Genomic DNA, 8,322 nt, shown 5'->3' with positions numbered 1-8,322 from the left:
TTCTTGTGAAACCGTGGTTCCTTTGCTAAGGCAATGGCACCAGTGTTGTCACAGGACAAGGTTATTGGATTCAGTGCGCTTGGCACCACTCCAAGATCCGTCATGAACTGCTTCATCCAGACACCCTCCTTAGCCGCCTCCGAGGCAGCCATGTACTCCGCTTCACATGTAGAATCTGCTACGACGCTTTGCTTGGAACTGCACCAGCTTACTGCACCCCCATTAAGAATAAATACGTATCCGGTTTACGACTTAGAGTCGTCCGGATCTGTGTCAAAGCTTGCATCGACGTAACCTTTTACGGCGAGCTCTTCGTCACCTCCATACACGAGAAACATCTCCTTAGTCCTTTTCAGGTACTTCAGGATATTCTTGACCGCTGTCCAGTGATCCACTCCTGGATTACTCTGGAACCTACCTGCCATACTTATGGCCAGGCTAACATCCGGTCTAGTGCACAACATTGCATACATGATAGAACCTATGGCTGAAGCATAGGGGACGGAGCGCATATGCTCTCTATCTTCATCAGTTGCTGGGCACTGAGTCTTACTCAATCTCGTACCTTGTAAAACTGGCAAGAACCCTTTCTTGGACTGTTCCCTCTTGAACCTCTTCAAAACTTTATCAAGGTATGTGCTTTGTGAAAGTCCTATCAGGCGTTTTGATCTATCCCTATAGATCTTAATGCCTAGAATGTAAGCAGCTTCTCCTAGGTCCGTCATAGAGAAACTTTTATTCAAGTAACCTTTTATGCTCTCCAAAAGCTCTACGTTGTTTCCAATCAGTAATATGTCATCCACATATAATATTAGAAACGCCATAGAGCTCCCACTCACTTTCTTGTAAATACAAGATTCTCCAACCACTTGTATAAACCCAAATGCTTTGATCACCTCATCAAAGCGTTTGTTCCAACTCCGAGATGCTTGCACCAGTCCATAAATGGATCGCTGGAGCTTGCACACCTTGTCAGCATTTTTAGGATCGACAAAACCTTCGGGTTGCATCATATACAACTCTTCCTTAAGGAAACCGTTAAGGAACGCCGTTTTGACATCCATCTGCCAGATTTCATAATCGAAAAATGCAGCTATTGCTAACATGATTCTGACGGACTTAAGCATCGCTACGGGTGAGAAAGTCTCATCGTAGTCAACTCCTGGAACTTGTGAAAAACCCTTTGCCACAAGTCGAGCTTTATAAACGGTCACATTACCGTCAGCGTCCGTCTTCTTCTTAAAGATCCATTTGTTCTGAATAGCCTTGCGGCCCTCAGGTAGTATCTCCAAAGTCCACACTTTGTTCTCATACATGGATCCTATCTCGGATTTCATGGCTTCTAGCCATTTGTTGGAATCTGGGCCCACCATTGCTTCTTCATAATTTGCAGGTTCATTGTTGTCTAACAACATGATTGAGAAGACGGGATTACCGTACCACTCTGGAGCAGCGCGTGATCTCGTCGACCTGCGTGGTTCAACAGAAACTTGAACTGGAGTTTCATGATCATCATCATTAACTTCCTCCTCAACCGGCGTCGCAACGACAGAGGTTTCCCCTTGCCCTGCGCCACCATCCAGAGGGATGAGAGGTTCGACAACCTCGTCAAGTTCTATCTTCCTCCCACTCAATTCTCTTGAGAGAAACTCCTTCTCGAGAAAAGCTCCGTTTTTAGCAACAAACACTTTGCCCTCGGATTTGAGATAGAAGGTGTACCCAACTGTCTCTTTTGGGTAACCTATGAAGACGCACTTTTCCGCTTTGGGTTCCAGCTTTTCAGGCTGAAGCTTTTTGACATAAGCATCACATCCCCAAACTTTAAGAAACAACAACTTTGGCCTTTTGCCATACCACAGTTCGTATGGTGTCGTCTCAACGGATTTTGATGGTGCCCTATTTAAAGTGAATGCAGTTGTCTCTAATGCATAACCCCAAAATGATAACGGCAAATCAGTAAGAGACATCATAGATCGCACCATCTCTAACAAAGTACGATTATGACGTTCGGACACACCATTACGCTGTGGTGTTCCAGGCGGTGTTAACTGCGAAACAATTCCACATTGTCTTAAGTGAGCACCAAACTCGAAACTCAGATATTCACCCCCACGATCAGACCGTAGGAACTTGATCTTCTTGTTACGATGATTTTCCACTTCACTCTGAAATTGCTTGAACTTTTCAAATGTTTCAGACTTGTGCTTCATCAGGTAGACATAACCATACCTACTTAAATCGTCAGTGAAGGTGAGAAAATAACGATATCTGCCGCGTGCCTCTACGCTCATTGGACCACACACATCGGTATGTATGATTTCCAACAAGTCACTTGCATGCTCCATTGTTCCGGAGAACGGAGTCTTAGTCATCTTGCCCATGAGGCATGGTTCGCACGTGTCAAGTGAATCAAAGTCAAGTGACTCCAAAATTCCATCGGCATGGAGTTTCTTCATGCGCTTTACACCAATATGACCCAAGTGGCAGTGCCACAAAAATATGGCGCTATCATTGTTTACTCTAACTCTTTTGGTCTCAATGTTATGTATATGCGTATCGCTATCAAGATTCAATATGAACAATCCTCTCACATTCGGTGCATGACGATAAAAGATGTTACTCATAGAAATAGAACAACCATTATTCTCAGACTTAAAAGAGTAACCGTCTCGCAATAAACAAGATCCAGATATAATGTTCATGCTCAACGCAGGCACTAAATAACAATGATTTAAGTTCATCACTAATCCCGATGGTAGCTGAAGTGACACTGTGCCGACGGCGATTGCATCAACCTTGGAACCATTTCCTACGCGCATCGTCACTTCGTCTTTCGCCAGCCTTCGTCTATTCCGCAGTTCCTGCTTCGAGTTGCAAATATGAGCAACAGAACCGGTATCGAATACCCAGGCACTACTACGAGAGCCGGTTAAGTACACATCAATAACATGTATATCAAATATACCTGATTTTTCTTTGCCCGCCTTCTTATCTGCCAGATACTTGGCGCAATTGCGCTTCCAGTGACCCATACCCTTGCAATAGAAGCACTCTGTTTCAGTCTTAGGTCCAGCCTTGGGTTTCTTCGGCGGATTGGCAACAGGCTTGCCGCTCTTCTTCGAATTGCCCTTCTTGCCTTTGCCGTTTGTCTTGAAACTAGTGGTCTTGCTCACCATCAACACTTTATGCTCTTTACGGAGTTCAGACTCTGCGACTTTCAGCATCGCAAACAACTCGCCGGGAGACTTGTTCATCCCTTGCATGTTGTAGTTCAACACAAAGCCTTTATAGCTTGGCGGCAGTGATTGAAGGATTCTATCAGTGATAGCTTCTTGCGGGAGTTCAATCCCCAGCTCAGCTAGACGGTTTGAGTACCCAGACATTTTGAGCACATGTTCACTGACAGACGAGTTTTCCTCCATCTTGCAAGCATAGAATTTATCGGAGGTCTCATACCTCTCGATCCGGGCGTTCTTCTGATAGATGAACTCCAACTCCTGGAACATCTCAAATGCTCCATGGCGCTCAAAGCGACGTTGAAGTCCCGGTTCTAAGCCATACAAGACTGCACATTGAACTATTGAGTAGTCCTCCTTACGTGCTAACCAAGCGTTCTTAACATCCTGATCAGCCGTAGCGGGTGGTTCATCTCCTAGCGCAGCATTAAGGACATAATCCTTCTTCCCAGCTTGTAAGATTAGCTTAAGATTACGAGCCCAGTCTACAAAGTTGCTTCCATCATCTTTCAACTTAGCTTTCTCTAGGAACGTATTAAAATTCAGGATGACTGTCGCGTGAGCCATGATCTACAACACAAATATATTCAAACTGGACTTAGACTATGTTCAAGATAATTAGAGTTCAACTTAATCAAATTATATGCTAAACTCCCACTCAAAAAGTACATCTCTCTAGTCATTTGAGTGGTTCATGATCCACTTACACTATCCCAAGTCCGATCATCACGTGAGTTGAGTATAGTTTCAGTGGTAAGCATCCCTATGCTAATCATATCAACTATATGATTCATGATCGACCTTTCGGTCTCATGTGTTCTGAGGCCATGTCTGCACATGCTAGGCTTGTCAAGCTTAACCCGAGTGTTCCGCGTGCGCAACTGTTTTGCACCCGTTGTATGTGAACGTTGAGTCTATCACACCCGATCATCACGTGGTGTCTCCAAACGACGAACTGTAGCAACGGTGCACAGTCGGGGAGAACACAATTTCGTCTTGAAATTTTAATGAGAGATCACCTCATAATGCTACCGTCGTTCTAAGCAAAATAAGGTGCATAAAAGGATTAACATCACATGCAATTAATAAGTGACATGATATGGCCATCATCACGTGCTTCTTGATCTCCATCACCAAAGCATCGGCACGATCTTCTTGTCACCGGCGCCACACCATGATCATCCATCAACGTGTTGCCATCGGGGTTGTCGTGCTACTTATGCTATTACTACTAAAGCTACATCCTAGCAAAATAGTAAACGCATCTGCAAGAACAAACGTTAGTATAAAGACAACCCTATGGCTCCTGCCGGTTGCCGTACCATCGACGTGCAAGTCGATATTTCTATTACAACATGATCATCTCATACATCCAATATATCACATCACATCGTTGGCCATATCACATCACAATCATACCCTACAAAAACAAGTTAGACGTGCTCTAATTTTTTTGTTGCATGTTTTACGTGGTGACCAAGGGTATATAGTAGGATCGCATCTTACTTACGCAAACACCACAACGGAGATATATGAGTTGCTGTTTAACCTCATCCAAGGACCTCCTCGGTCAAATCCGATTCAACTAAAGTTGGAGAAACCGTCACTTGCCAGTCATCTTTGAGCAAAGGGGGTTACTCGTAACGATGAAACCAGTCTCTCGTAAGCGTACGAGTAATGTCGGTCCAAGCCGCTTCAATCCAACAATACCGCGGAATCAAGAAAAGACTAAGGAGGGCAGCAAAACGCACATCACCGCCCACAAAAACTATTTGTGTTCTACTCGAGAAGACATCTACGCATGAACCTAGCTCATGATGCCACTATTGGGAACGTCGCATGGGAAACAAAAATTTTCCTACGCACACGAAGACCTATCATGGTGACATCCATCTACGAGAGGGGATGAGTGATCTACGTACCCTTGTAGATCGTACAACAGAAGCGTTAGAGAACGCGGTTGATGTAGTGGAACGTCCTCACGTCCCTCGATCCGCCCCGCGAAAAATCCCGCGATCAGTCCCACGATCTAGGACCGAACGGACGGCATCTCCGCGTTTAGCACACATACAACTCGACGATGATCTCGGCCTTCTTGATCCAGCAAGAGAGACAGAGAGGTAGAAGAGTTCTCCGGCAGCGTGACGGCGCTCCGGAGGTTGGTGATGATCTTGTCTCAGCAGGGCTCCGCCCGAGCTCCGCAGAAACGCGATCTAGAGGAAAAACCGTGGAGGTATGTGGTCGGGCTGCCGTGGAAAAGTCGTCTCAAATCAGCCCTAAAACCTCCGTATATATAGGTGGGAGGGAGGGGGGCCTTGCCTTGGGGTCCAAGGACCCTCAAGGAGTCGGCCGAGCCAAGGGGGAGGACTCTCCCCCCCCAAACCGAGTTGGACTAGGTTTGGTGGGAGGGAGTCCCCCTCCCGTCCCACCTCCTCCCTTTTTCTTTTCTTTTTCCTTTGATTTCTTATCCTTGGCGCATAGGGCCCTTTTGGGCTGTCCCACCAGCCCACTAAGGGCTGGTGCGCCACCCTTATGGCCTATGGGCTTCCCCGGGGTGGGTTGCCCCCCCCGGTGAACTCCCGGAACCCATTCGTCATTCCCGGTACATTCCCGGTAACTCCGAAAACCTTCCGGTAATCAAATGAGGTCATCCTATATATCAATCTTCGTTTCCGAACCATTACGGAAACCCTCGTGACGTCCGTGATATCATCCGGGACTCCGAACAACATTCGGTAACCAACCATATAACTCAAATACGCATAAAACAACGTCGAACCTTAAGTGTGCAGACCCTACGGGTTCGAGAACTATGTAGACATGACCCGAGAGACTCCTCGGTCAATATCCAATAGAGGGACCTGGATGCCCATATTGGATCCTACATATTCTACGAAGATCTTATCGTTTGAACCTCAGTGCCAAGGATTCGTATAATCCCGTATGTCATTCCCTTTGTCCTTCGGTATGTTACTTGCCCGAGATTCGATTGTCAGTATCCGCATACCTATTTCAATCTCGTTTACCGGCAAGTCTCTTTACTCGTTCCGTAATACAAGATCCCGCAACTTACACTAAGTTACATTGCTTGCAAGGCTTGTGTGTGATGTTGTATTACCGAGTGGGCTCCGAGATACCTCTCCGTCACACGGAGTGACAAATCCCAGTCTTGATCCATACTAACTCAACTAACACCTTCGGAGATACCTGTAGAGCATCTTTATAGTCACCCAGTTACGTTGCGACGTTTGATACACACAAAGCATTCCTCCGGTGTCAGTGAGTTATATGATCTCATGGTCATAGGAATAAATACTTGACATGCAGAAAACAGTAGCAACAAAATGACACGATCAACATGCTACGTCTATTAGTTTGGGTCTAGTCCATCACGTGATTCTCCCAATGACGTGATCCAGTTATCAAGCAACAACACCTTGTTCATAATCAGAAGACACTGACTATCATTGACTAACTGGCTAGCCAACTAGAGGCATGCTAGGGACGGTGTTTTGTCTATGTATCCACACATGTAAATGAGTCTTCATTCAATACAATTATAGCATGGATAATAAACTATTATCTTGATACAGGAATTATAATAATAACCATATTTATTATTGCCTCTAGGGCATAATTCCAACAGGCTCTTGGAATTGGTTGTTCCCCATTTCTTTGCCACCACCATGGCCTCATCCATCCATGTCTCCTCTAAAACGCTTTGTCTTTCATCTTCCCAGTTTCACAACCTTCCACTCTCGGTCGGGCCATAGTTGTACTCCATGATACTCCGGCCATTGTGATTGCTCAAAGTATGGTTCAAATCTAGGAGCCCATGTATGCTTCGTGGTCATGATTGAGAACTCGGACTCCCTCACGGTTAGTGGATGGTTGACGTCCACATTCCTACTGCGAGCTGCCGTATACAAATGCGAGCATGCGAGATGAAGCAACCTTGGCCTCCCACAAGAGCAATCACACAAGGATAAAGATACCTTGAACGCCCTGTTTCCGTGTTGCTGGCCATTGTTTGTCGTTCCTCCGGGCTCATTCACTCCGTATGTCCAATCCTCGTTGTTGTACAGGGTAGCCGTTTGGGAGTCAGCCTTCCGTGATAGAAATACCATCCATTTGTCAACCTTTGGTGGAAACTGGTACTTATACTTTTTCTTGTTCTCTCCCGCAATCTGATCATCTGTTTCTTGCGAGTACTTTAGAAAGTATGCTCTCAACTTGTCGAATGTGTATTGAACTATTGCCGTCACCGGCAACGCACGGACACCCTTCAACACCCGGTTGAAGCATTCTGCCATGTTACTTGTCATTTGACCATATCTTCGGCCATCTTTGTCATAAGCTCGTGCCCACTTGGCCCAAAGTTCAATGTGCCTGTTAAGAAACTCAAGCCCACCTGCATCAAGTTTTTTGTTTACAAGCAAAGCATTGTACAATCTTGCAAATCGTTTGTCCGAAAATGCTTGACAACAATCTTGAAGATCATCCGCCAACTCCTTGCTACCACATGCCCGGTAGAAGTTTGCACAGAAATGCCTCATGCACCATCGATGATGCAAAGGAGCATGGCCGGGAATGACAATGTCAACCGCGTTAAGTATGCCTTGATGGCGATCCGATATGACACATATTTCCCTCTCAAACGGTAATACTTTGGTTCTCAAAATATACAAGAACCATTCCCAGTTAACATTGTTCTCTGCCTCAACCAAAGCAAAAGCCAAAGGCATCAACCGGTTATTGGCATCACTTGCTATTGCAACCAACAAAGTGCCCTTGAATTGTTCGGTCAAAAACGTGCCATCGATGGAGATGACAGGACGACAGTGCTGGAAAGCCCTCACACATTGCTCAAATGCCCAAAATGCACGGACAAATACGCGGACCCTATTTCCATTGAGAATCCTTGTTTTCTCCCCATACGGCTTGACCACATGAACCATGCCCGGGTTAGTGTGGGCAATAGCTCCCAACAACCTAGGTATGCGGTTGTATGCTTCCTCCCAATCACCATACAACATCTTGAATGCGGCTTGCTTTGCTTTCCATGCCTTCCCATATTTCACCTCGT

Source organism: Hordeum vulgare, chromosome 7H (assembly GCF_904849725.1).
Source record: "Hordeum vulgare subsp. vulgare chromosome 7H, MorexV3_pseudomolecules_assembly, whole genome shotgun sequence".
Lineage (NCBI taxonomy): Eukaryota > Viridiplantae > Streptophyta > Magnoliopsida > Poales > Poaceae > Hordeum > Hordeum vulgare.
This window is presented reverse-complemented; position numbering follows the sequence as displayed.